The 27,759-nt window shown below is 49.4% G+C and overlaps 1 long non-coding RNA gene across 3 annotated transcripts in view; it reads right to left on the reverse strand.

Moving 5' to 3' along the window:
* LOC135970070 (uncharacterized) overlaps positions 1-27,759 on the reverse strand; it is a 122,239-nt gene that overhangs the window by 12,968 nt on the left and 81,512 nt on the right. For all 3 annotated transcript variants that reach the window (XR_010585513.2, XR_010585512.2, XR_012433185.1), the window contains exons 2-3: positions 18,944-19,193; positions 17,428-17,548 (exon numbers count right to left, since the gene is read on the reverse strand). This is a non-coding gene — a long non-coding RNA (uncharacterized lncRNA). The remainder of the gene's footprint in view (positions 1-17,427; positions 17,549-18,943; positions 19,194-27,759) is intronic.

Raw genomic sequence — 27,759 nt, forward strand, 5'->3', positions numbered from 1 at the left:
TGGAGGCAGGAGGGATGCTCCCTGGCAGCCTCAGGCTCCCCGTTCCAAGGTAACTGAGCTGGCATCACGCATGCGGTGCCGTCATATGACTTGGCTGACACACGCCAGAATTACAACAAAATGCTTAAGGAGAAGAGTAAGCACCAGCATCTTCAGATTACGGTAGAGTCCCGGTTTCACACTTGCCTTGTATGACATTCTATAAATTGTAAAGATAACGCATTTTCTTACCAGCCACGCTGTTCCCCAAATACTAACTATAATAAAGACCAGACAGCATCTGAGTACTGAGCGTGTGTCAAGCCCCGTGAGGTAGGCAGCATTTACTTTGCTAGAGAAAGAAACAGACTCTGAGAGAAACTTCCTGAGGCCAGGCAGCTGTCTCCAAACCCACCTCGCGCCTCCTGACCCTGAACGTGGAGGACCCAAGTCATTCACATGAATAATTTACCTACATGCATGTCAGATTGAGCTTCAGCCCCCAGATCTAATCATCTCTATGCAGGAATGTGTCAAGGAAGGTACACAATTCTATGAGTTCGAGCTGGGGGAACAAAGGTAGGCACCCTCGACACAGATGTGGGGCGGAGGCGGGCGCCCAGCGCAGGGGTGGACAGGAGCACGTCCAGCCCTGCCCAGTCACACAACCACCCTGACATGCCAGTGCAGGGGCCACCACCGTGTCTCGGGGAAAAGCAGCTTCTCCTGCACAGGAATCTACCCCTGAAAGTGTGTTGCTGAGCAGGTTTGGACCAACATCTCAGAAATCAGACACTGTGTAACACGCTTATCTCTACAGGCTGCCTATGTCCGGGAATCACCAATAATTCCCATCTCGCCATCAATTATTTCTGGTAAATACTGACTATTCTAAGTCAACTGAGGCAACACAAGAACAACATAATGGAAATGTCAGAGTCAATCAGCTCCACCTGCTGAAGAGCTGGGACTAATGATGAAACCTAAGGAATCCTGGAGAACACAGCAGGACCCCAGACCATGCAGACCACCCCAGCCTCCTTCCACAGGAGTTAGTCGTGGGGCCAAGGAACGGCTTCCAAGGAATCTCAGAGGTTTTCAAGGTCTTGAAAGTTTAACGGGAATTGAATATTTGCATCTGAGTCACACGAGCACATTAAAAGTAAAATTTCCCCTTTCCACTAGAATTATGAGCTTGGGGCAGCGACACTGGCTGTATCTCATGCTCGTGAGATGTTGGGGGCAGCCGTGCATCTCGGGTGAATCATTTATAATAATGAAAGAAGTGCTTGGGCCCTCGATCCAGGATCGCAGACACCACCAACGAGGGTCTAAACAGGAAAAGCCTCGGCCTGGAACGGCTGGTGTCTGTGGGGGCTGGGAGGAGCACCAAGGAAACTCAGGGGCAAGCCCCACACAAGCTCGGCATGTCCTACCCCACACAGTCGGCATCAGCCACAGGGATCTTTTGTTGCTTTTTGTTCAGGAAGGAACACATTAAAAAGCCCGGGGCCCAAGGCCTGGACTCCTCAAAGCTCCCCACAGAGCCAGGTTAATTGGCACCTTCCCTCATGTTAAAATCAACTATATATGGCTGCTGAGAGCATCTCAGAGCAGGTGCAACACTGAGCTTCCTTGCTGTCTGGGGAAAACAGGAATTCTAGGCCTCTGCCTTCCTACCTCCCCAGAGGCTCTGGCCCAAGTGAGCTCAGCTTCTCCCAGGTAAGGAGCACAGACCAGCTTCCCACATGCCCCTCAGGTGGTGCAGACACTTCCACCTTGGCACAAGCCCTCACAACCCACCCCCGAGGTGAAAGCCCAGCCCTGTTGCCCCGGCCTGGCAGGAGGCAGCTGCTGGGGCCCCTGCTCAGGGTTCAGCACAGCGAGGTCCAGCCACACCCGGTGAGACATCCACCCACCCGGACATTCGTCTTTAACCTAAAACAGACACAGGAATTCGGCAAGGGGTTCCTTCCCCTGACAAACCCATCCCTCCTGTTCTCATCTCTCCCTCCTGCCCCAGTACTGTGCCCAAGGCCACCCAGCACTGCGCCCAAGGCCTGACTCCCAGTTTCACAGGGAATCCAAGACAATTATGATTTTGAGAAACTGGGAGCTACACAGAAAATGAGTCGGTAAAGCCAGTGTCCACTGATCCTCCACTCCACACAGTGGAGAGCAGTCCTCGGGATAAAACCCACGGGGTGGGGAAGACGCGACCAAGGCGGGCAGGACAGAGGAGCAGCAAAGGGGGTGATTCGGAGAACAAGGCCACATGAACACAAGGCTAAAGTGCTCAGCGGCTGGAAGACAAAACACAGGAGACAGAAACACTGACCGTTTAAAAAGAAAAGAAAAAAAAAAACCCTCACTCTTAAGAGTCCATCAAGATTTAAGTTCTGAAGTCACAAATGTATCAGCACAGACTTCTCATAATGCCTGAAACTTGGCGCAGTAAACACGTGAATCAGTTCTCCCAAGTCCATCGTTTTCTTTGGTGAGCCTCTTGAGTCTCAGGCTGGTTTCAAAGCAAGCCCTTCTCTGTTTGTTGATGACTTAATAATTAACATACTTGAAAACACATTGACTTCCAAATTAATCTGCTAATAAAATATTAATTACCACACTGGCTGTCATCCACAGAAGAAACACAATCACTTTCTGGTTGTAAAAACATTAGAATTTGAAGCCCCTTTGGCCATCTGAACAGCCCCTGCTTTTGACAAGGGCATTCCATAGCTAATCTGAAAAACTAGTCCAGGCCATGATCGGTGGGGGGTCGGAATTGCCTCATCACCCCACCTCCCTTCTGGAATTAGACAGAACTTAGACTCTTAGTCTGATGGGAAACATTTACAATCTATTCTCTCCGAAGTTACCTGGAGGATTCCCTTCACATGACAAAGCCTTGGTCTCCACAACCCCTTATCTGACAACTCTCTCGACCAACTGTCAATCAGGAAATTTTCGAATCTACCTATGACCTGGACACCCCTGCTTCCAGTTGTCCCACAGTTCCAGACCAAACCAATGTACATCTTACATTTATTTGATTGATTGTCTCATGTCTCCCTAAAAGCTATAAAACCAGGCTGGGCTCTGACCACCTTGGGAATACATTCTTAGGATCTCCTGAGGGCAGTATCAAGGGCCATGGTAACTCATTTGGCTCAGAATAAATCTCGAAATGCTTCACAGAGTTTGGGTCTTTGCTGACACAGTACCTTTCATGGGTATTCATCTGGGGGACTCACAATCAACCAGAGGCAGCAGTTGCCCACTGTGCAAAAGTCTCTGCAGGACTGAGCCTCTGGCACGGGGACTCCAATCCCTGAAGCAGCAGCTGTCCCACGTCGCATGGCCTGATAGACCTGCACCTCCAGGGCTTCTCATTTCAGAGTCTCAGCAACAAATCTACCAAATGTCATCAACATCACAGAATATTCCTCGAGGCTTTTGGCTGTTGCTTCTCCCCAAGTTTACTCTAGAACCAGAATGGCAATACTCGGAACAGGATGGTTCTCAGTCACTGACCCTCCTGGTAAATACACTGTCTCCAACACCCTTTCCCGCCAGTCACAGCTTCCTTCGAGTCAGGCTCGAAGGCCACCTCCCCAAGAAGGAAACCTCTTCAATCCAGCAGCCACAGCTCCTGTTCCCATCTAGAGCTTGTCTGCCAGGAAGGGAAGACTCCTCATTCTGGAGACAGCAGGTGCCACAAACTCAGGGTATTAGCCATTGTGAAGGCAAACACTCATGAAATTAATACTTTTTCCTCCTTGGATACTGACACTTCCTCTTCTGGAGGTCAGCCAAGGTCATCTGTACGAGTCACGAGCGTGATCGCTCCAGCCCCTCCTTCGGCGTCAGCAGTGTGGTTCCGCTCTGAGACCCTCCTGCATCAGCCGGGCCATGCACCTGTTCCCACGACTGCTGTCAGCAGACTACAGCGATTCTAAGATAATCAGCAAGCTGATGTTCCGAAGGATGCATTTTAAAGAAAAATGTGTAAGTTTTACTGCATGAAATCAGCTACATCTTTTGCTACTCCAGAGGCTTGTTTTGCTTTCCTCAAGGTTCTCTACAATGATCCCGACAGTCAAGGTTCCCAGTTACAGGCAGAGGGGTTGGGCAGGCCGCGTCTGATGTGTAACACACACAGAGGATCCACATCAAAGGATTTTCCCCGTTCACCAACATCATCAGGACAAACTTTAAACAGTAATAATCTGCCTGTCTGGAAAACTGAGCCCACTTGAGAACTAGTGCAACAAATGTGTTTGACAAAGTTGCAGGTGGACGTGTTAGTGAATGAATCACTATTTCAAGGAGGATAAAGGCTCACTATTCAAAGGCGTGTTTTCATCAAGTTTTGTAATTTCAGCTTCATGCATTTAAATCATGAAGTGGGGCTTCTACCTGATACATTACAGAATCTCTACAAAATAGACAAAATTCCAATTCTGCACATTCACTCTCATTCTTTTCCATATGCATACGGATGGTGGTAATTTAAGTTGGCATTCCAACAGGATTTCTAAATTAAACTTCTACTTTAAATACTACGTGTTAAACATTACACACTCCATTGTTCAACATTTATAGCAGGGTCTGTATGGCCAGTTTTAAAGATTTCTCCCTCACTAAAAATAAGCTTTTAACCAATAAATGGTCTACTCTAAAATATTCTAGAGACAGAGATACATTTGGAGAGTGGACACACTTAACACAGAAATCCGGAACATCAAACAGGCACAACCAGCAGTGAGGGTGGAAGGGGCGCCATGTGAGTGCCCCTAAAAACACGCACAAGCCTGGCTGCTTAAAAGGAACGAATATAGCTCAACACTCTTATGTGAACATTGATGTGTCTACTGCCTTACAGAATCCTCCTAGCTGAGCTGCAGGAATCTTCCTTGGAGCCTTTTCTCACCTACACTGCCTACAGGTGCCCACTGGGCTCCCAGGGCAGTATCGTGTCTTTGTTTAGAATATCACAGTATCTGGAGGCCTGTTTAATCCCAAGTCAGAGACTTATCATAACTCAGACACCATCCCTCAGGACTTGTGAGCCAACTTCGGCTAATGCAGTCTGCTCCACGGTGCCCTGCAGATGGGCTTGGTGCATCCACACGATTTTAAGATTTGGGGCTGCCGTTTTCTGCAGTCACAGATGCGGACTTACATATTCATCATGACTGAAGGCAGCACGTGTTTTTATGTTCCTTCTGTAATGGTAATAATCATGGCAACATTTCCTTGATCCTTAAAAAAGCCACCTAACAGCAGTTGCATTCCACCCCCTTCCTTTTTTTTTTTTTTTTTTTTTTTTGAGACGGAGTCTCGCTCTGTCGCCCAGACTGGAGTGCAGTGGCGCGATCTCGGCTCACTGCAAGCTCCGCCTCCCGGGTTCACGCCATTCTCCTGCCTCAGCCTCCGGAGTAGCTGGGACTACAGGCGCCCGCCACCACGCCCGGCCAATTTCTTTTTGTATTTTTAGTAGAGACGGGGTTTCACCGTGTTAGCCAGGATGGTCTCGATCTCCTGACCTCGTGATCCGCCCGCCTCGGCCTCCCAAAGTGCTGGGATTACAGGCTTGAGCCACCGCGCCCGGCATACCCCCTTCCTTAAAATTAATAGAATTTACCAAACTAGGTGAAATCAGTCTTCATGAGAAAGTGACAAATCAGTGTTCACACAATGGCATAATAGCTGGGCATACAGTGTATGTCAACATCCCAAACTAAGCACCCATCACAGTTATTCCCAACTCGCAGGAAAGCTAGAAAAAATAGAAGGCTTAAAACCTAATTATAAATGAAAATAACAAGAAACCAAAGTTTCTGCGGAGCATTTGTTAGCCAAGCAAGGAAACCAGTGCTGATTACATTGCATTTGATTACAGCAGCCAAAGACGTGTCCAGAGGAAGAGACTTTTAAAGATTAGTCTTTCGGTAAGAATGGTTGCTTAACAAGTTCACACTACTGGGCTACACCAATCGTCAATTAAAAAGCAAGGCAAACGAGTGTGAGTCATTTTCCTTAATTCTTAATACGTCAAAAATTACCACATTGTCCAAACTGGTCTCCAACTCCTGACCTCAGGTGATCCGCCCGCCCCGGCCTCCCAAAGCGCTGGGATTACCGGCGTGAGCCACCACACCTGGCTGAGAAGTGTTTGACAGAGGCTGAGGGGAGGCTCCTGTCCCTTCCTGGGACATCCACATCCCACACAGTTTCCCATATCGACTATGACACACGAAGCATCACAGCAAGGGCAGCTGCATCTCCGCAGTTCTCTGCACTAATGCCACAGCTGCGTGAGCAGCCACAGCCCTGGAGCTGCCACTCAGCCTTACCGTGCTGGCACAAGCACAACAGAAACTACCACGCCCCCAAGAGGGAGGAGTGGGGACCCAGGGGAGTGAACCAGGAGGGAGGAATGCAGCCCAGGGGAGTAGGGAGGAGTGGGAGCCCTGGGGAGTGAACTATGAGGGAGGAGTGGGAGCCCTGGGGAGTGAACTATGAGGGAGGAGTGGGGGCCCTGGGGAGTGAACTATGAGGGAGGTGTGGGGGCCCAGGGCAATGAACGAGGAGGGAGGAGTGGGGGCCCAGGGCAGTGAACCAGGAGGGAGGAGTGGGCACACAGGAGAGTGAAACAGGAGGGAGGAGGGTGGAGTTCGGCCCAGGGAGTGAACCAGGAGGGAGGAGTGTGGTCCAGGGGAGTGAGCCAGGAAGGAGGAGGGAGGAATGCTGTCCGGGGAATGAACCACGAGGGAGGAGTGCAGTCCATAGCAGTAGGGAGGAGTACGGTCCAGGGGAGTGAACCAGGAGCCTCTGGGGATAGCAAGTTCACACACCACAAATACCTCCCAATCCATCCGCGTGCAGGGAGGGGACGGAAACCACGCAGGACCTGCAGCGCTTTCTCCTCGCAGAAGAGGAGTGAGGATACCGACTCATACATGAAATCAGAGCTAAAGTTCTACCACGGTGGGGAGACGCTTCACAGATCCAAATGGGTGCAAAAAGAAGCCAATCATACAAGAGCAGTGGATGGAAAGGGGTCAGAAATTTAAGCCTGTAACAAGCTTTCAGAAAAAACTTCACTTGATCTGCAAGATGACTGCAGCTCTGCTTGATCATTTCTGCAAATGTCTAACTCGCAATGAGCCATCTCAGAGCCGTTCAAGAGGAGTAAAAAAATCAAAACACCAAGGCATCTCCCGTATTTTAGATAGCCTGCAACAGTATGGAAATAAGCAGCGGTGCCAGAGCTTTCAAGTTTGTTTGAAGTAAATTCCAGCATGAGGGCAGCATCTTCCTGGCTGAAGCAATGAGGTGGACCCCTGCTCACCGCATGGGAGACCAGCTTTCAGCTAAGGTGATGTCAAGGGTCTGCAAACCATGATCCCCGACCGAGCCTTGGCCAGGGAACCAGAAGTGATTTTTACACTTTGAAGTTTTAATAAAAGAAATATATGTAGAGACTTCAGTGACCCATAAAGCATAACACGTTACCTACCCTGCCCTTTACAGGAGCTTCTAGCTTTGGTGTCAGTTGCAAAGTGTTTCTATAAAATAATGTCACTGATTCTCAAGCATGCCAGGAAAAGTCACACTTCTGAACAACCCTCAACGGAGATGCACCATCCTGTGTGTTTCACACAGATTTTAGTTTATTAAACGTCAAAATAAGGGAGATAATTCAGCTAAGTATTATAGTAACACAATTTGAGATACTTAATTATGTGTGACAACAGAACAATTGGCATTCCTGTGAGAAAATAAACTAGCTCAAACACAAAATAACAAATCAAAGCATGTTTCGGCCTCTCAAAGTGATCAGTGAAATTGGGAATAACTTTCAGTTAAATGATACTTTAAAAAAAAAAAAAAGCAAAAACAAAACAAATACCACTACACCATCACTCCTTAAATTTATTTAACTACTGCTGCAAAATAAAGTGGAGAGATTTCTTACTGCAGGTCATCGTCACCATGAAATAGACCTCTATGCAGGCTCAGGCCCTCCAGCTCACAAAGGCAGGGGGAGGGAGGAGAAACGATGGCCAGAAAGAAAGGGACAGGGCGACCATGACCTAATCAGCAATTGTACCCGCCCACCTTTCTTCTGGACTTAAAATTTTGGAGCCATCTGGGTTTACCTTCCTATATCCATAAGTCAGCAAGTTCTCGAAGCCAGAAATCTACAATGCTTCTGGCATGCTTCTGGCAGCCAAGTCCTCTCGACCTTCCCCCATGTTTTAGGGCCCCATCAGCTCACCCCTGGATAGTATCAATGGCCTCGGAGCTCCAGTCAACCTTGCACTCCACAGACTCAAGTATGCCAAGAGCCACTCGAGGCTGCCACTGCCATGACCAAAGGCTTTCAGAGACAGTCTCCAGCACTGCAAAAATCCATGTAGCTTCACCAGGCGCAAAGTGGCTCCAGCATTCCATCCAGTCTGTCACTGCTACCATAGCTGTGAGTCTATGATGTGTCAGGAAGGGAAGGAAGACACCATGTAGATCATCTCATTTAAGCTTCAGTGTCACAAGGTGGATTTTGTCGTGCCCGTTTTACGGATCGGGAAAGCTTTAAGGAGGGCAAGCACAAGGCCCTGCTGACACAGCAGCGAGCTCCACAGAGGCCTGGACATGACCCCCACCCCACGCTCCCTGAGTCCTGATGTCCACTCCTCCCCCGTGGGAGCCTGATCCTGGGTCTGCCTGAATTGCTACCATTCCTAAGACATGACTCACGTCTGCCCACCTCCTCCTCTATCTGTTTCCCGCAGCCCAGAGGTGTGTGCTCTTCCATCCAGCCAGACATCACACTTCAGCACCTGCACCTGACACCACTTCAGCCAAAAGCTTCTCTCAAACCTCCCCCTACACCTGCCGGTCACACAGGTCTGCATCCATCGCCTTTCTCACATGAATTCTCACGTATTCCTGTGTATCATCATCCAACTGATTACAGTCTGAGAGGAGGAAGCTCTGTGGATAAGTCCACATTCTACTTTGCTCCCAGCATTCCATCTTGCATGAGGCAACCAATTAACAGCAAATTCATTTCCATTTCAGCACAACATTTCCATTTGAAGAAAAGCAGGGCCCAGAGCTCTGGTCATAATTAAAAGCTTGTTTCATTTGTCATTTGAAATTCCATGTACTGCTGCAACAGCAGCACCCCCTCCTCACCAGGCTCTGCCTAAAGGACATCTCTCTTCCAGCGCACGACTCCCATCAGAATCCCGGCAGCAAGAGCCACGCAGGTTTCCCAGTGCCTCCGGCTGCAGCTTCCATGCTGGGCCAGCACTGACACGACGGGAGTGGTGCCCCCAACAACTACAGGATCGGAAGCTGGCCGACTGCTCTGTAGAATGGAGACATTTTAGTAATCCCTGACATTTCCACTGACAGGCTGCTCAGCTAAACTGGGAAAAATCCATAAAATAGAAAGAACCCATGGGGAGCACTTCTCTCTCCAACCTGGCAGCAAACGGTGACTGTGCAGACGACCTCTTCGGGAAAACCATCGACTGCATCTCAGGTCAGCAACAGCCCCGCTGAGGGCCAAAACATCAGCTCCCCCCGGCCCTCACTTCCTAAGGGTCAGCCCTCCCAGGCCACCTCTCCTGGAAGATCAGCTCTGACGCACCCACGACGGTCAGGAACCGGCTCTGGGACTCATTTGCCAGGCTCCTGCCCACCACCCTCTCTCTTCTTCCTCCTCCATCTCCCTCTTCACTCCCATCCTCCCTCCCCCTTTCACTTCCCTTCTCTCCTTTCCTCTCCCTCCTTCATTTCCTTTCAGTCTTCACCTTCCTCACTGCACTTCCCCACCCAACTGAGCTGACGCATTCTCAGGTCAGTAGAGGGTTTTCTTTCACTCTGTTTTTATTGCAACGATCATTCTTAATGAACAGAAACCTGTTTTGGACCATGTGGATGCCACCTCATGACCAACTGCTGCCCCGCGGCTCCGTGTCCACTCAGTGTCCTCACGGCGCAGGTGCCCAGCAGTATGGCTGTGACCAGGGGTAGCAACATGGGACATGGGAGAAGAATCCCAGCCAAGAGGCCCTGCAAAGCCTTCCCAGCAAACCGGAGCAAGGCCCAGGGTGGTAGGGAGAGCGCCGTGCTCATGATGTAGGTAGTTCAGCTTCCTCAAACTGTCCATCGACTGCAAATTACTTTGTTTCCATGGTTACAAAAGGACCATAAGCATTCTGAAATATGTTCTTGGTTTCATGTTTGCGAAATCTGAGCAACATTATATGAAAAATCATTCTGCCCGAGGCTCCAGGGGTGTTTTCCTCTCTGAAAGGAGCCCCTTCCGGGACTTGGGATTGAGTGACAGCCTTCAATCACGGTTATCCTGGTGGTAACAGGGGATTCCTCAGCCTGCCGGGAGCTGGGGCCCTCGACAGCCTCACGGCTCCACACACCAGTGTTCCAAGGATCACACGTGTGCAGATAGCAAAGCTTGCTGCACACACGCCAGGTGCTAACAAGCCCCAAACTTCTCACTCATACTTGCTAACCACATCTCTTCTCTCAGCCTCCACAGCGTTTCACACTCTGCCTTTGTATAGAGATGAACCAGGCATCCTGAGCGCCACAAAGATTCAACTTCTTCCGGGCAGAGGGGTGCATCTTTCCATCACGGGGTCCTCACTCGAGCTGGCACAGGATTTGCAGAGTGGGCGAGTCTAACGTTGATGATACTTTCTCAATATTCCCTTCACACCCCTCCAAAAACAAGAGTACTGCCAGCTTCTTACCGAGGTTGTAATGAGGAAAATATTTTTCTCTTATTTGTCACTTTTTAACGTAATACTAGTGAAGAATGTGACTCTGCATGCACACTGTAAGCACCTACACCGTGAACATTCTGCTCTCCCATGACTGTATTCACAGGTCACAAAGACAAAACTTCTCCATAGTAGCACATATATATATATATATATATATATATATATATATTTAACATGACTTCCACTCATCTGAAAGTCACAGATGTGGCTCTTCCTTCATAAAAAGATCCAAATGATCCACAAGCCAGGTTTAATAAACACGTTGGTCCAGGTGGGAAAATGACCCCTCAGTCTCCCTCCCCTCAAAGACCAGGGCAGCCAGGAAACTGCGCTCTCCAGTAAATGACAGCCGGCAGGATTCCCTAAGTAAGCAACCGGAAGATTCCCATCTCGCAGAGCGCGCCTTTCAACAACAAAGAACAGACTACCCAACTGAGGACTGAGGCAGTAAAGAAACATGTTTTCGGCCGGGTGTGGCGGCTCACGCTTGTAATCCAGCACGTTGGGAGGAGGCGGCAGGTGGATCACAAGGTCAGGCGATCGAGACCACCCTGGCTAACACGGTGAAACCTCCGACTCTACCAAAAATACAAAAAATTAGCCAGGCGTGGTAGCGGGCACCTGTAGTCCCAGCTACTCGGGAGGCTGAGGCAGGAGAATGGAGTGAAGCAGGGAGGCAGAGTTTTCAGTGAGCCGAGATCACACCACTGCACTCCAGCCTGGGTGACAGAGCGAGACTCCGTCTCAAAAAAAAGAAAAAAAAAACTTAAAAATATCTCCTTATGTTTTGGCCTTTGAGACAAAGCCTCTTATTTAATCGAGTTCTGACTGAATTTGACTCACAGTACTCTGACAGATTCTTCATTTTCTGGTGAGACAGACAAATGTCACAGGGTGAGGGCAATGCCAGCCCTTTCTGGGTCAGCTTTTTGAGGAGTGATATCTGGCAGAACACAACCCAGCACCATAGTAGGATCCCCCACCCAACCACTTAGACTCTTTCTGGTACTTACTCTATCTGCTTGTTTCCCTTTCTTGAATTCAGCTGGGGGAAAAAAAACCCCAAAAAATTCAAAACCAAAATCAAACAGCCCATGTGTTTTTGTGTCTGAAAAGCTAATACATCCACATCCAACTTTCTAAATGAGACCACGGCAGGTATGATGGTCACCGAACAGTGGCCACTGTTGACAAAATACAAAGTCTTCTGCAAACATGAACGAGTTTCTAGGAATACAAAAGTCAAGGGAATTTACTTCACATATTAAAACTGTCAAGGGTGCTCATCAAAAATGTACTTACAGGTTTTCCTTTAAAGTTATTTTTGAAGATTTTTAAGTTGCAATACTTAAAAGCCTCTGGGAAAAGAAAGGATACAGGTATCTGGAAGATTTATACTAAATGATTTTCATGTCTTTTTGATAAAGTTAAATAAGATCAGCCTTGAAGTAATGGGTTCCACTACTCTGAGGCTGTGGATGGAACCCACATCACCACGAGACAATTGAATAAACAGCAAGGCTGCACACACAGGACACAGGTAGTGAGCCAGCCTGACTAGTTGTCAGCTTCTGGGTCAGTTCTAGCCAGTTCTGCTGAGGCCCCACTGGAGATGAAACCTGCCCTTTAGAAGCCTTCAATCCCCACCTTTCAAAATCTAATCCTCTTCAACTGAGGCCCGAGTCCAAAAATCTACTGACATCTTAGCCCGCGTTAGGCCAGCTGTCCCCCAGCCTTTCTGGCACCAGGGATGGGTTTCATGGAAGACAATTTTTTGGGGGGGCTGGTTTTGAATTGCAACTCTTCCACCTCAGGTCAGGCATCGGATCCTCATAAGGAGCACCTCCGAGATCCCTCAAGTACAGTTTACGATAGGGTCTCAGCGCCTAGGAGAACACACAGCTTATGATAGGGTCCCAGCGCCTAGGAGAACACGTGGCTTATGATAGGGCCCCAGCATCTAGGAAAACATGCGGCTTATGATAGGGCCCCAGCACCTAGGAAAACATGCGGCTTACGAACAGGTATTATACCTAGGAGAACAGGTATTAAATGAGTTGGTAAAGCCAAAATCCACCCAATCTACCACTCCAAAACAAACATACACCACTGCCCAATATTGATGTGAGCCAAAAACATGGACGTCCTGAGGGCCCACACTGACCACAGCCAGACACCACTTCTGCAAGAAGCAAGCACGCGCCTAGAGATCACCCGTGATGACCCAGGAGAGCAGTTTGAGCAGAGACAAACGTGAAGGAGAGGCACATGGGCCAGGGTGCTGGGTGTGCCCGTCTTTGTGACCTCACTGAGATTGCTGACCTCTGGCCCTTGCTGTCTGTCCTATGGAGGAGGTAGCCCCCAAATCCCTGCCTCCCTTCAGCACTGACTGAGGTGGCCCTGAAGTCTCCCCAGGGCTGAGACTGCTTCCAAATCCTGTTAACTGCACACCCACATAAAAAACAATAAACAAAATATCAAGTATGCAGACAGGAAAAGAAAAGTATGGGAATCCCCCCTGATTCAACAGGCATTTAAAAAGTAACAGGAAAAATGTGATAGTCTCTAAACAACCACCAGCTATCACGTCCTGTTGAAATGTTTTAGCTAATCAGGAATATCTTTACCAAGCACCTGTGTGTTCAGGAAATCAGTTGACAGATTCCAAATAACCTCGGAGCCTGCGACTTGACCCCCACTCACGTGCATCACTTCTCCAGAGGAACGAGCCCTGGACACCATTCAAATGGTGAGGAACAGGAACAAGCGTAGCTTTCCCTCAACACCACAAAACAAGCTCGACCCCCAGAAGCCTGAAGAACAGCGACGTTTGTTTAGATGCTTTCCCACTGACCTTGTCAGAGTGAACGTTTCCATCCCACACCGCCCAGTGTTCTACTCTCCCTGGGATACCAGCAGCTGTCAACTCTCAACAAGCAGGAAACAGAGGCCAAGCTGACAGGAGGCCTCTCTCCATTCCCTACTGAATTCGCTTAGGACACGGATGTTCCCAAACACACACGGCCCCGAGTATTCCACACCTGGAGAACATTCAAACAACAGACGCTGCAAAGACATTCCCCTAAAGAGAAACTCAGTTTCTAACTTCCCTTAGGGAAAAATATGAGACCCAGAACTTTCCAGAAAATCAAGTGTGGGAGGAAGCCACTCACCTCTGGCACTTCCTAACCCTGCCTTCCCGCAGGTGTTCAGGAATGCCCCCGCAACAGCCCCGTCCACCAGGATGGCAGCAGGCCTCAGACAGCCAGCATCTGGGCAGCTGGAAAAGCAACCCCAGGGTGAAAATGCCATCCCAGGCACCACTTCCCGGAGCCCCTCAGCAAGAAAAACAGAGGCGAGGCAGAACCGAGGGCTGACTGGAGGCTGAGGAGCCACAGACCCGCACAGCTCAATCATCGGACATGCTCTTCTGTGGACAGAGCCCAGGGAGAGGCCAGCACAGAGATCCTCGTGCCAGCTCCATGGGCCAGCGTCCTCCAAGGCTGCAAGTTTGTGATCACAGCTTCAGAATTTGGTTCCAGAATCTTCCGGAATCAAAGACACACCAAATTGTAAAGCTGCCAGGACAGCAGGGCCCAGGAGCAGGCTCAGGGGAGGACCACGTAGAAACCCCACACACAGCACACATGTGTGCATGCTTACTCCACACATGCCACCCCTTCACCCAATACTATACACGCAAACGCATGTATGCACTCCATACACACCCTCAAATACCCTCACCAAATGTGATGCATGTACACACTCCACACATACCCTCAAATACATACGACACACATGAACATGCTCACTCCACCCACGCCTGCTAAATACACTCACCACACATGCACAAACGTGACACACGTGCACACTCATTCCAGACATCACACCCCTCACCAAATACACAGGTGCACACACCCCCAAGTCCAGAACCTGCAGACTCCACAAGCTTTGATTTCCCCCACTGTTTCTCTCAGCACATGAGATCCACACACAGGTGTCATTTACTGACATCTAACACCCGGGGAGGCCCTTAGACAGAACTGCAGTCACAAGTCTGCTTCATTCAGGCATTTATCACCAGCCTCCTGAAGCCACCTCCTGTCCCCACGGGGAGCGGGGGCTGAGACCGGAGACGTCACTGGGCTTACAGATCCCCAGGCTGGCAACCCAGAGAAATCAAGAGGGCTTGGCCACGGCCCTGGAGAGAGACAGGTACTGGCTCAGGTATGCGAAATATGAGTCCTCATTTCCATACAGTGTCACCTACGACAGTGTCAGGTGAAAGCCAGTGGTTTGGCATTCCTGGGATAGACAGTCTTGGAATTACAAGGGAAGCTTTTTACTCCTCCCCTCTGAACACATGAGGTCCATGGTCCCCTCACATCTAACACTGGGAATACGAATCAGTGACTCCTTCTCCACCTGAGGAGCACCCAAGAGGATCCACACACCTGCTACAACAGCGGCACCGCACCTGGTCAGCAGGGGAGCAAAGTAAATCCCACCTTTATGACTAAAACTGGATTACCCCGACACTGGCAGCCTGCAGTGTGTATATCCTCAAGCCCCCACATCTGCACCACCTGCAAGAGGAACACAAGCCCTTAGTCCCAGGTTCTCAGGACGGCCTGTGAGGTGGATACTGGCACCTTCTCATCTCCCAGTGTAGAGGAGAGAAGGCCAGGGTCAGGACTGGTGTATCAGGAGGGCCAGGGTTCAAACCCCATCTGCCTCACAAAGCACCACTTCCCGTTCAAGTGACTTCTATCATCAGCCTTAAAATGTACCACAGTTAGTAGCAATTCTGAGTGCTGTTCCTTAGGACGTCATAAGCAAACATTTTGTTAGAAATATTTTCCAAATCTGCTTTCAAAATCCTATGTTATGAAATGACAAATGAAAATTTGAGCTATGAAATAAAGCACATAGTTAAATGAATCCCAAAATGACTATCGCGAAGGAAACTTTAACTTGAAGTGAAAAATATCCTCTAAATGACATCAGCCAGAATTATCTTCAATCATTACTGATCCCATATGCTTCATGAATTATACAACATCATCTCAGATATGAACTTAAAACCATTAGCTGAATGCACATTTCAGCACAACCAAAGTTCTGCTATAATAAGCAGCACAGGCATCTCTGGAGAGGATTTTAATTGGGACTACAAACGATGCGCACGATTGTGGTAAGAGGTTTCATGCTGGCTGTTCTCCAAGGTGCGACACAGAGAAACACCACTAACCTCAAAGACACCTGCTGCTTTGTAATGAGATTGAGAGACGATGTGGACGGACTACTGTAAATATTTGAAAAGGAGAAACAATGCAAGGAAAGAATCGTATCAGTTTCCCTTTACATTCTTAGAAAAAAACGATTTTTCTTTTCGGATGATTTAAGAAGAAAATGACATTTCTGGATTTTTTTTTTTAACTTTTCTTTCTGAGACAGGGTCTTGGCTCTGTCACCAAGATTGGAGTATAGTGGAGCAATCGCAGCTCACTGTAACCTTAAGTGATCTTCCCACCTCAGCCTCCAGAGTAGCAGGGACCACAGGCACGCACCACCACACTCAGCTAATTTTTCTGTTATACAGATGTGGTCTTGCTATGCTGTCCAGGCTGGTCTTGAACCCCTTGGCCTCAAGTGATCCTCCTGCCTTGACCTCCCAAAGATTTAACCTAAGCGACCATGTCTTATCGGAAAATAGACATTAGAGCAAATGCATTTCTATAAGATTTTCTACCTCTTTTCACTGGGGAAAAAGGTAACTTGCCTCCAAGGGTCGGAGACAAAGCTGTTACTGCAGACAAGAAAGCTGTGCATTCCGGGAACTGCTACACCACGAGGCACGGCCGTGCACCCTGGACGCAGGAGTAACAAACGAGGCTAGCACAGGCCGATGTTGGCCCTCTCCAGAAGCAGGCCTATCCTTCCTCCTCTCCTCAGCCCCCTCCTCTCCCTTCAGGCCTCAGTGGCTGCCGACAGGGGAGAGGCCACAACTAGAGGAGGCTCTCAACTCCACCAGGGACAGGAGCCCCGGACGCTGGGGACTCAACTGCTGCCCTCCGTGCCCACCTCCTTCTGGTCCAGCCTTCTCAGGAGCCAGACGTGGCCACTTTGACCCTCTTTCCCTTCTGTGGCTCCTACAAAAACCAGTTCAGCGAGCCCAGGCTGCCTCACACTCCAGGGACACCCGGCACAGGCCCCCTTCATGACCTTATCCAAGCTCCTGGGGCCAGAAGGGTCTTGCAATGTTTCACTTTCCAGTTGAGCATCCCCAGCCTGAAATCCAAAGTGCTCCGAAGAGTATTTCCTTCGAGTGTCATGAGGAAGTTCGGAATGTTTCAGGTTTCGAGCATTTTGGAGTAGGGACTCTCAGCCTTAATTTGAACCTCTTCAAGGAAGCCACACACTGAAGCCCCCGATGTCCACCCTACACAATCCCAGCACACCCTCTGAAGTCCTCAGCAACAGATTTTCTTTCTTCAAAAATAACCACAAGTCACAAACTCACACGCAATCACAGAAGGGGGCTCTGGACACCCGCACAGATGATGAAATTTAACTGTCACATTTTTACCTGGGTAATTTAAAGTTATTTCTCAAAACACACCTGTTTTACTGAGTTGCATTTTAAGGTGAACACACACAAATCATTTCAGGGAAACAAACGTCACTTTGGGCTGCGTGTGGTTTCTTGACTCCCGTGAATAACTCAGCGTTCACCCTCACTTCTGGAAAAGGGAGAAGATACAAAGAAATCTGTTAAAACAAAGACATGAAAACAAGTTTAAGAAGGGTTTGAAAGGTTCCTCCTGTCCCCCTTGGAGGGGAGAGGAGGACGCCTGGAAAGCTCACGGGGGACAGGAGCACAGCCTCCTCGGTGTGCCATGGACGCCGCCTCGCCAAGGGGAGAGGATGATGCCTGGAAGGCTCACAGGGGTGGGAGCACAGCCTCCTCAGTGCTTTCTACATTCAGCAGCTTCAGAAATTCCCGTAGAAGCAGAACACATGAGAACTGAGACCGGAACATCCCAAAGAAAGGGGACGAGGGGTCAAAAAAAGCATTCGATCATTACCAAGGAGCGCGGGCATGAAGCCTCTTCAAAGACCATGTGAGAAGTCACTCATAGGCGTTTCAGAAAATAAGGGTAGCGCGAGATTGCTCGATCAGCTCAAACAGCCTGCCGTCCCTCAGGCCATGAAGTCTCTGAGTTGAGCCTCTCAGTGAGCAGAAGTCACTCGCATCTCTGCCAGAGAAAGTACTACAAGCCGACACATAACCTCATGAAACCTGGGCTTCGGCCCGTCGACAACAGTGAGTCTGACATGGTACATCCCTCCAGATGGTTAAAGACCCCAGGGGTTTCTCAGACAACCTCAAAGGGCTGTGTCTGTCCAGCCCCCTTTCCAAGTTCTGGAGGATTTTTCCTGGTGTACTATAAGCAGCATGCTCCAAAAGAGACGTAATTAACTGGCTGGGGGTCCTCTTAATTTTGAAATTAGAAACACACTTGGCCAGGCACGGTGGCTCATGCTTGTGATCTCAGTACTTTGGGAGGCTGAGGCAGCTGGACTGCTTAAGTCCAGGAGTTCGAGTCCAGCCTGGGCAACATTGCAAAATTCCATCTCTACAAAAAATACAAAAGTAAGTCAGGCATGGGGACATGTGGGACATGTGCCTGTGGGTCCTGGCTACTCAGGAGACTGAGGCAGGAGGATCGCTCGAGCCTGGGAGGTTGAGACTGTAGTAAGCTGTGCTCACACCACTGCCTGGGCAACAAAAAGGTTTTTTTTGCCTGTCTCAATAAAACCAAAGAGAAAAAGAATTATATACCTGACTAGGCCAAAATAAAAGAGGCCTTGTGGAACCACCTGAAACACAGCTGCAAATTCTGGCAGGGCCTCCCCTGGCTTGATTTGTGGTGAGTGTAGGACCACTCTGAAGGAAAGGACCCCAGGAACCTTCCGAGACTAGACCTTACAGTACAACTTCCCTTCGCTGGATGGAACACTGGCCTTGGAGCCTAGGACACCCTGGGGCAGTGCCACCATCCTGAGGCCACCATGGCACAAGGAGGCCCTACCATCATGAAGCCTGGGACGTCCGTCAGAGCAGTGCCACCCACCTGAAGTCGCCATGCCAGGGGAGCCTGGACATCATGAAGCCTGGGACATCCTGAGGCAGTGCCACGAACCCGAGACTGCTGTGACACAAGGGGGCCCTGGTGCCACTGAGAGGCTGCACAGCAGGTCCAAGGCCAGGCCAGGAGTGAAGAGGCTCCACATCCTTTCCATCCCTCCAGCTGAGTCCACAGACGTCTTGGAGCAGAAATGCATCACCCTCAACGTCCACGGGTAAGTTTTTGGCCACAGAATCTGGAAGCATAAAAGATGGTTCTGGGCTGGTTGGTTGTCGGCTCGGACCTGTCCTCTTTCCACACAAAACCTGGCTCACACCAAGCAGCGTCTAAGTCCTGGAAGACCTGCTAAACACAAGTGCAGTTACAAAGCAGAGAAACTGGAGGGGCCCGGGCTGTGCTCCAGTGGCACCAGCGTTTCTCAGGAAGACCCCGGGCATTACAGGATCCAGGACAAGGGCTTCTTGGGATCCAGGACATGGAACAAGAACCCATTCCCCGGTCCTGTTGAATGTGAATCGGCTGAGGGCCAATTCCCTCCCTCGGAGGACTGAGCACCACCCCACAACACATACCAAGGTAATAACAAGCCCGTTACCAGCAGGAGGCTGGTGATGAAGACGTGAGGACCAGATGAGCACAAGGGATCCTGACAGATCATCCCTGGCACCGAGCAAGGGGCGGACAGCACCCCCGTTCCTGATGCATCAGCCCTGGCACTGAGCGAGGGGTGGCAGCATGGCCTGTGCCCCTGCAGATGCAGAGGGATGTGAGGGGGGCGCAGGCTGGGCTTGGAGGCTGACTCAACCACCTGAGCTTGCACTTCTGTTCCTCATGGCAGGGAGGCTAGGCACAGGCAGCATTAGGGCTCACCTTGCCCCCGGGCTGCATTTTTTTCCTGCTTATGAGTCGTGCTCACTTTACATGGACAGGCATAGCTATAATAACGGTTCCCTGATTATTTCGCTGCCTACAAAAAGGGCTTTCAGAATTCACTTCCATCCTTAGGAAAGGGGGCCAACACCAGTCTGTCTCCCTTAAGATGCAATGTCTCATATGGGGAAAAAAAATCAAGAGAAATCTAATAAAGGCCATAAAATACATCAGTTTCAACATGAAAATTTAATAGTACACTTTAAATTGAACATGAGTTAATTCACATTTCCAAACCTCTAAAAGCACGGTTACTGGGAGGGAGTGGTTTGCAACACACAAAGGCAGCTCTGTAGAAGGGCCCAGGCTGGATGAGGGCTCAAACATCAGAGCAAGGAGAAAGTCTGAATAAACTCTCTCCTGCCCTGCTGCTCTCCTCTTCCAAAACACACTGGTTATCTGTCAGTTTAGAACAAGGCCTAGGGAGGTGGGAGGCAGGCCTGGGAGGGTCACCTAGCAACCAAGCTCCTCACCCACACAACCGCACCAGGCTGAGCTGAGCAGTACACACAAAAACAACTAATTCTCCCCAAAAAGAAGACGGAAGGCAGCACACTGCCACGCCAGGCGCCCTGCAGGTGAGAAGACTGAGGGGGGCCAGAGGTACCTTTAATCTTGCTTGCATGGTGGAGGGAGGGGAATAATGCCACTCACTTGAGTGTTGCACAATTCTTTCTAGCACTGAGTGGCAGAAAACAAAAATTATAGATGCTTCCTCAGAGAAATGTTTCTGAAGAACTGCACATAAATTACGTTCAGGAAATAGCATTATGAATGCCTCAAGTGCTTCTGTTTTTAATAATCCCAGAGTAATTCTATAAACCCGGGAATCAGTCTCACCCAACTCCAGGATCACGGCCCAGGTGACGTGGGCACGCACATCCTGAAGCTCCAATGCTTCACTAAAGTGGGGCGAGCGAAAATCATCCTGGGTATAATTTACACGGACACAGGAAGGTGGCTGAGCCCCAAACCCCTAAACCAGGAAGACCAGCATCCTTCAGGGGCCTCACCTCTGTCCTTTCCCAGCCTCTGGGAACCACCACTCTGCTCTCTACTGACACAAACGCTGCTCCAAGATACAACCATCTGACCTGGTTGGGATCCAAGTACCCAAGTGCAGGATTGTACATCAGACCCGTGAAGCCAGGATTACAGCCACTGAACGGTAGTTTTCTATCCCACGGAAACCGGCCTTACTAGGGGCTTTTTCGGGGACCACCGACCTCACGCCACCACCCCTCAACTACTTCAACTAACTTATATCATGGCAGAGGCCTCTCCAGGCAGACTAGCCCTGTCCGGGTCCTGCTTCATGGCAAACCCTCCAGACAAACGTCCTTGGCCTCCCCTCCGGGAGGCTGTGCTCGGAAGGTGCCCTCATTTACTTCTGTGGCTCTGAGACATTTAACTAGAGCCCAACACACCTCTTCCTGTTCACATAGTATTGAGTTAACAGATTTTTGTGAGTCAGTTCTCACTGGGAAAAACACCATTTCAGGAGCCCCAATGACCACAAAGAAAACGTTTTTACCTCCCCTTATGTGACGTCGGCAATGCCAGGTCCAGGAAAGGTTCTGGATCTCAGATAATGGCATATCCACTCATAGCAAGTCTTGGTCTTGTTTTACAAGCTATCAAATGCTGCCCAGAAGCAGGAAAAACCCCACAACGTGGCAGGGAGGGGCGGTCAGCGGGAGTTCTAAGGCCAGACCACCCAGGTCTGCTGACAGCGTGGCGAGGGGCAAACAGTGCAGGATGTAAGGCCAGACCACCCGGGTCCCGCTGACAATGTGGCTTCAGGAGTTTCCTAAACCCTCTCCTCTCCAAGTTTCATGTCAGAAAAATGTGGTGATAACCGTGTCCACCTCGTGGGATGACGGGAACACACACAGTAACAGTGTCAGCAGGTGTTTTGCTGGGCACCTGGTGAGGCCACACTGCTGTAGGCTGCCCCACGTGAAAGCCAATTCGTTTAAAATATATATATATATATGTATGTGTGTGTATATATATATGTATGTATGTGTGTGTGTGTGTATATATACACACATATATATATGTATGTGTGTATATATATATACATATATATGTATGTATGTATATACCCCAAACCTACAACCCTATAAAGGTCATTAATCCTAGTTATCCTCAAGGTATTGAGCGATCAATAATGAGCCATCCCCCTGCTGCTGACCTGCCTCAGCCCCACCCTCCGGAAACCCCGCATCCACACCAGCTACACAGGATGAGGCCAGGGAAGGAGCAGGACTGTGTCTTGAGAACTTAAACTCTGGGAGCTGAGTTAAATCAGTGCCGCTCAAATCTTGTCACCAACTATCTTGTTAAATTGGGAGATTCCATCTCTGGGGATCTTGAGGGAACCTGAGGCTCTGCATTGAGTGGGGTGAGCACTCGTGCTGGAATGAGATGGCAGGGAAAGCAACCGAATCTGGGGTCGCAGCTGCCTGAGGCTTGGGCACCAGGGCCCTCAAGACAGTGGCAGAGGTCCCAGGAGGCAAGTCCCGGTGCAGAGACTCATGGACCAAAAGCTTGCTCCAGGGCCAGGAAGGGCTGCTGCACTGACAGCCATGAGGCAGGCAGCCTTCAAGCTCCTCCAGCTGCTATCCTGCAGGCAGGGAGGACAGTACCCAGACCACCCCAGGGCTCCCCAGCCTTCCAGGCGGGTACTCTTACTCCAGCCACTGACAAGAGTTCCTATGTTCCATGCTAGGTTGAAACAGTGCCCCAGGCCTTGGGGCACATGCACCCTCCTGCAGGGCCACTCCTACCCAACACCTGGGAATGGCTATTCCCACACATCCCCAACTCACAGCAAAACTTAAAAATGAAAGTCGGAAGATACAGCCAGAAAAGCAATGCTCAAGAAGCAACTCCAGGGTGACTCTTCCTAGAGCTATTGCTACTGAACATCTTTAAAAACATTTCCAGGGTGACTTCCTAGAGCTATTTCTGTTGAAAATCTTTAAAATTCTTCATTTCAAAATTAGCTTTTATTACACTGTCTTCCCTATTCTACCAAGACTCTAGAAAACAAAACCATTACAAATTCCCATTCTATCTTATAGCAAGTTAGAAATACACATGCTTCCTCAAAGGATTCTCCGTGTTTCCTTGGCGATATCCTTTCCATGCCCCATGCTACTGCCTGCAATAGGGAAGGCTTTTCCAACCCAACCCATCCCAGCCCAACCCAACCCAACCCAACCCAGCCCAACTCAACCCAACCCAAGGGCCCTGAGACAGGCCCCTAACGAATCGTCTACAAACTCCTGAGACAGGCTTGCCCTAACGAATTGTCTGCAAACTCCATCTTCCATTAAAAACAGTACTGAAAATGAGCATATTAACTCTTTTTAAAAATTACTGTAAAGCGGACAGTGTTCAGTTCTGTGAATTTCGGCACAAATATTCTCATAATCACCATCACACAAGCAGAACAGTCCAGCAGCCCCAAACCCACTCACGGGGCCTCATAAGCATACCGTCCCATTCCCAGCAACCACCGTCTCTGTGTTCTCCCATCCTCCGAGTCTGTCTTTTGCAAGTGTTGTGGCAAAACACTCGCAAAATCACGATTTCCTGGGCATCGTGCTTGGAGGTGCACCCAGGGTGTCCTGTGATCAACAGCCAGGCCTCGGGGCTGCTGGATGTTTATTATTCCACGTATGGCTGTAGCACATTGTAACCTGTTTTGGGCAACTACAGACAGCGCTATTAACATCTGGGCACAATTTTTCTTAAACATCAGCTTCTGTTTCTCTAGGGTAAATACCCAGGAGTGGGGTCACCGGGCCCCACGTTTGTGTGAGTTCAGTTTTATAAGAAACCGCCAAGTTGTCTGCACCGTGCTGAACCCCAGCATCGCACAGGAGTCTCGACTGCCTGTCCTCACCAGCACCTGGGGCTGTCGGAAGACCTTAGTCAGGCGCTCCAGCAGGGGTGTGAACAAATTCGCTGCGGCTTTGGTGCACATCTCGGTGCAACCAGTCACGCTGAAGGTCATTTCAGATGCTTTCAGGCCATCCTCCCATCCTTCTCAGTGAAGCATCTGTTCAGGTCTCTTCCCGCTTTTAAGTCAGGTGGTTTGTTCTCTGTCATGAGCCGTGGGAGTCCTGTGCATTCTGGATACGAGTCCTTTGCCGGCTGCATGGTTCATAGACATCTTATCCCCATCTATCGAAAATGTGTCTCTTCAATTCCCTAGGGGTGTCTTTTATATTAGAAGTTTAATTTTGATGAGTCTTACTTACTTGTTTTCTTCCTTGATTATGGATCATGGTATCATGGTTAAGAGCTCTCGCCCTAGGTCTTGACAATTTCCATTTCTTCTACAGGTTTTGTAATTTGGTATTTTACATTCAGGGCTATGGTCCACCTTAATTTTCATACAGGAATTTCTCCCTGTTTTCACTCTTTTGCATACAGCTGTCCCATAATTCCAGCACCATTTGTTGAAAAGACTCAAATTCTACTGAACTGCTTTTGCGTCTTTGGGTCTGTTCTGGACTCCACTCTGTCAGCTGACCCGTGTGTCCATCCTGAGCATAATTTATGACTTTAGTGGCCGTCTCTGTGAAAAAAGTAATTCTGTCTGGAAGCAAAAACCACATTAGAAATGCTCTAAATAAGATTCTTCCTCTTGTCAGGAGAGCAAAGCCACCTCCCCAAGGTGAGGCCTCAACAGCTCCCAGGCACAACCTTTACACACAATGGGGAAGGCAATTCATTTCAAGGTAGTTACCAAGGGCCACAACGTGAGACCAGCATAGCCATGAAAACTGCAATAATTTCACAACAGAATGAAATTCATAAAGAACTGCTGAGAAGCGTGTGATAAGTTACATGAATCACTGTTCCTTAAATTCTGACGGTTGACTAGAACAGAAATAGCTTCACGGTACAGTTCAAAGAAGAGAAAGGTAGGTAGGGGTGGTTTCCACACCACACAGGGCCTGCAGGAAAGGGACACTCTTCCTCTAAACGGGAGATCCCGGGAGTGATGTGATAAACCATGGTGAGAGGCACGGAACTGTGCAAGCCGGAGTCGCGGCCTTTGCCCCACCACGGAGCCTGTGTCCATGAACGACGAGGCTCGAATGTCAGGCTGAGGCAACCGAGGCAGTTATCAGGGGACAAGAAAACGAGCGCACGGTGGAGGCAAAGGTCTGAAATTGAGCGGCAACTTCTAGTCAAGTGGGACAAACTGACTCAAAATACAGGTTTCTAAAACCACCACAGCGAGCTGTTCCTCGGCTCTGGAAAGGCTAAGTGACTAATGCCCACACTGAGCATCTGCTCCCAGAGACGACCCTGGTGACCTAAGGCTCAGCTCCTCCAAGCCCGCGCCGAACCTCATTGAGGAACTTTGCTGGTATCTTATGGTACATTGACATGTTCCCTTAAAATCTGGTATTTCATCAACAATGCAGGCGTCAGCTTTGACTCATTCACATTTCGATTAAACAAGATAATTTACACCCTGGCCATCCCAGGTAAGAGGTTTACTACAATCTTTAAAAAGAGCCAGAGGCTACAGTCTGCTCCTACACAACACCATGTCTCTACAAGTTCGATGGGTTTTTACTTTCCATGTCTTCACTTGCTTAGTGCTAGAAAGCAGATTAAAAACAGAAGGAACCCAGAAACACTCTTGAATGAGGCTCAAATATCTTGCAGTCATCATCGTGATGAGATATTTATTAAACAGAAATGTTCTCCCCTGTGGAAAGCAGCACACATCAACACACACCGATAAGTGTCGCCAGCATTCCAGATCATCTTCCCTTCCATGGCCACAGTGGAGAGCAATGGACCACGCACACCTGCAGACCCACAGAAAGCGGGGTGACACGGCCGATTCTTGTAGCGAGCAGACCAGGGTGCACTCAAAGTGCATCTCTTTCCAGAGGGCCGCCATGGAAAGTTACACATTTATTCCACGAGTTAATGGCGCTGCACCAAACATTTCTATAAGATTGCCTGAGCAAGCTTTTCCTTCTGCCTAAAATGTCCTGACACAAACTGAAAAAGTTCTTGGAGCTGCTAAAGACTTCAGTATCCCCTTAACTATTGTCATGCACGTCCGTGTGAAGAGACCACCAAACAGGCTTTGTGAGGGCAACATGGCTGTTTATTTCACCTGGGTGCAGGCGCGCTGAGTCTGAAAAGAGTCAGCGAAGGGAGGTAAGTGTGGGGCCATTTTATAGGATTTGGATAGGTAAAGGAAAATTACAGTCAAAGGGGGGTTCTCTGGCGGGCAGGAGTGGGGGTCACAAGGTGCTCAGTGGGGAAGCCTTTTGAGCCAGGATGAGCCAGGAAAAGGAATTTCACGCACACACAAAAATCATCGCTTAAGCAAGGACCGGCCGTTTTCACTTATTTCTGGTAAAATATTATCAGTTAAGTCCAGGCAGGGCATTTGCACTTTTGTGATTCTTCAGTTACTTCAGGCCATCTGGGCGTATATACGTGCAAGTCACAGGGGACGCGATGGCTTGGCTTGGGTTCAGAGGCCTGACAACTATAGTCTTTACTTTTAAGGTGTGGGGTAAGATCATATAATCCCCAACTAAGCTCCTGATGCTGTGTGTGGCATTCAGCAACAGCACGTTCCATTCCTGGATTACATTTGACTCAAGAGTCCACAGTGAGAACGATTTCTGGTGAATGAAACACCAGGCAGGAGAGCGATTCCGCTGGGCAGCTCTTCACACACAGCCCAGGAGCTGGGGGGAAAGGAAGAGGCCCAGGCGCGTCCACCGTGCTCACGCCCCCTTGGAATGCGCCCCACTCCTAGAGACCCGGACCCAAGGGAAATCTGACCTGAAAATGGGCAAACCCTCACTTTGGCAGAGGGATAGGGACTCGAGGCCACAACTTGACCTCAGAGCAACACAAGTGCAGACACAACACCCCAGGACACCCTCCCTACCCAAATTCAAGGAGGAAAACCAACGCCCCGCCCCCTTGCGGAAACCCCCGGCTGCTGGAGCAGACGCCTGCCGGCGTGTACAGCCTCTCCCCCTCCACGTTCCGGGCTCACCAACTGTGCCTCAGCCCTGGCACTGCTCGCCACACCCACAGGTGTGCCAGGAGGGGCAGGTCCTAAGGTCTCCATTACACCAAAGCCTGCAAGGCAAAGGGGCCGCTCCCTCCAGCAGGAGTCCAGAAGCACACACTGCACCAGCATCACAGCGTGAGAATTCTCTCCTTGGTCTCCGAGTCTCCAGTCTGTTGCCCGCCAGGGTCTTCTGCCAACGGCAAGGCCCAAGCTGGGCGGCACATTTGGTTCTCACCATTTCCCTTGTCAAGATCAATACTGCAAACATATCCAATTCATCCTGTCACTAAAAATCAAATAATCCGCCATCTCCATCACAGATGACGCAGTCAGGTTTCCGTTACCGGGGTGTTTTTTTTTTTTTTTTTCTTTCTATTTTGAGATGGAGTTTCTGAACGTCGCCCAGGGTGGAGTGCAGTGGTGCAATCTCTGCTCACTGCAACCTCTGCCTCCCGGGTACAAGTGATTCTCCTGCCTCAGCCTCCCAAGTAGCTGGGATTACAGGTGCCTGTCACCATGCCTGGCTAATTTTCATATTTTCAGTAGAGACGGGGTTTCACCATGTTGACCAGGCTGGTCTGGAACTGCTAACCTCAGGGGATCCATCTGCCTCCTCCTCTCAAAGTGCTAGAATTACAGGCGTAAGCCACCACGCACAACCATTACTGGTGTAATTTCTATGCCACTCTCTCACACCCACTCCTTTTTTTTTTTTTTTAAAAGAACCATCTTTATGGCTATATTTTTTCCAAGAGAATCAGTTACCCATTTGAAGTACAAATAAGAC

This window comes from Macaca fascicularis, chromosome 3 (genome assembly GCF_037993035.2).
Source record: "Macaca fascicularis isolate 582-1 chromosome 3, T2T-MFA8v1.1".
NCBI classification, from domain to species: domain Eukaryota; kingdom Metazoa; phylum Chordata; class Mammalia; order Primates; family Cercopithecidae; genus Macaca; species Macaca fascicularis.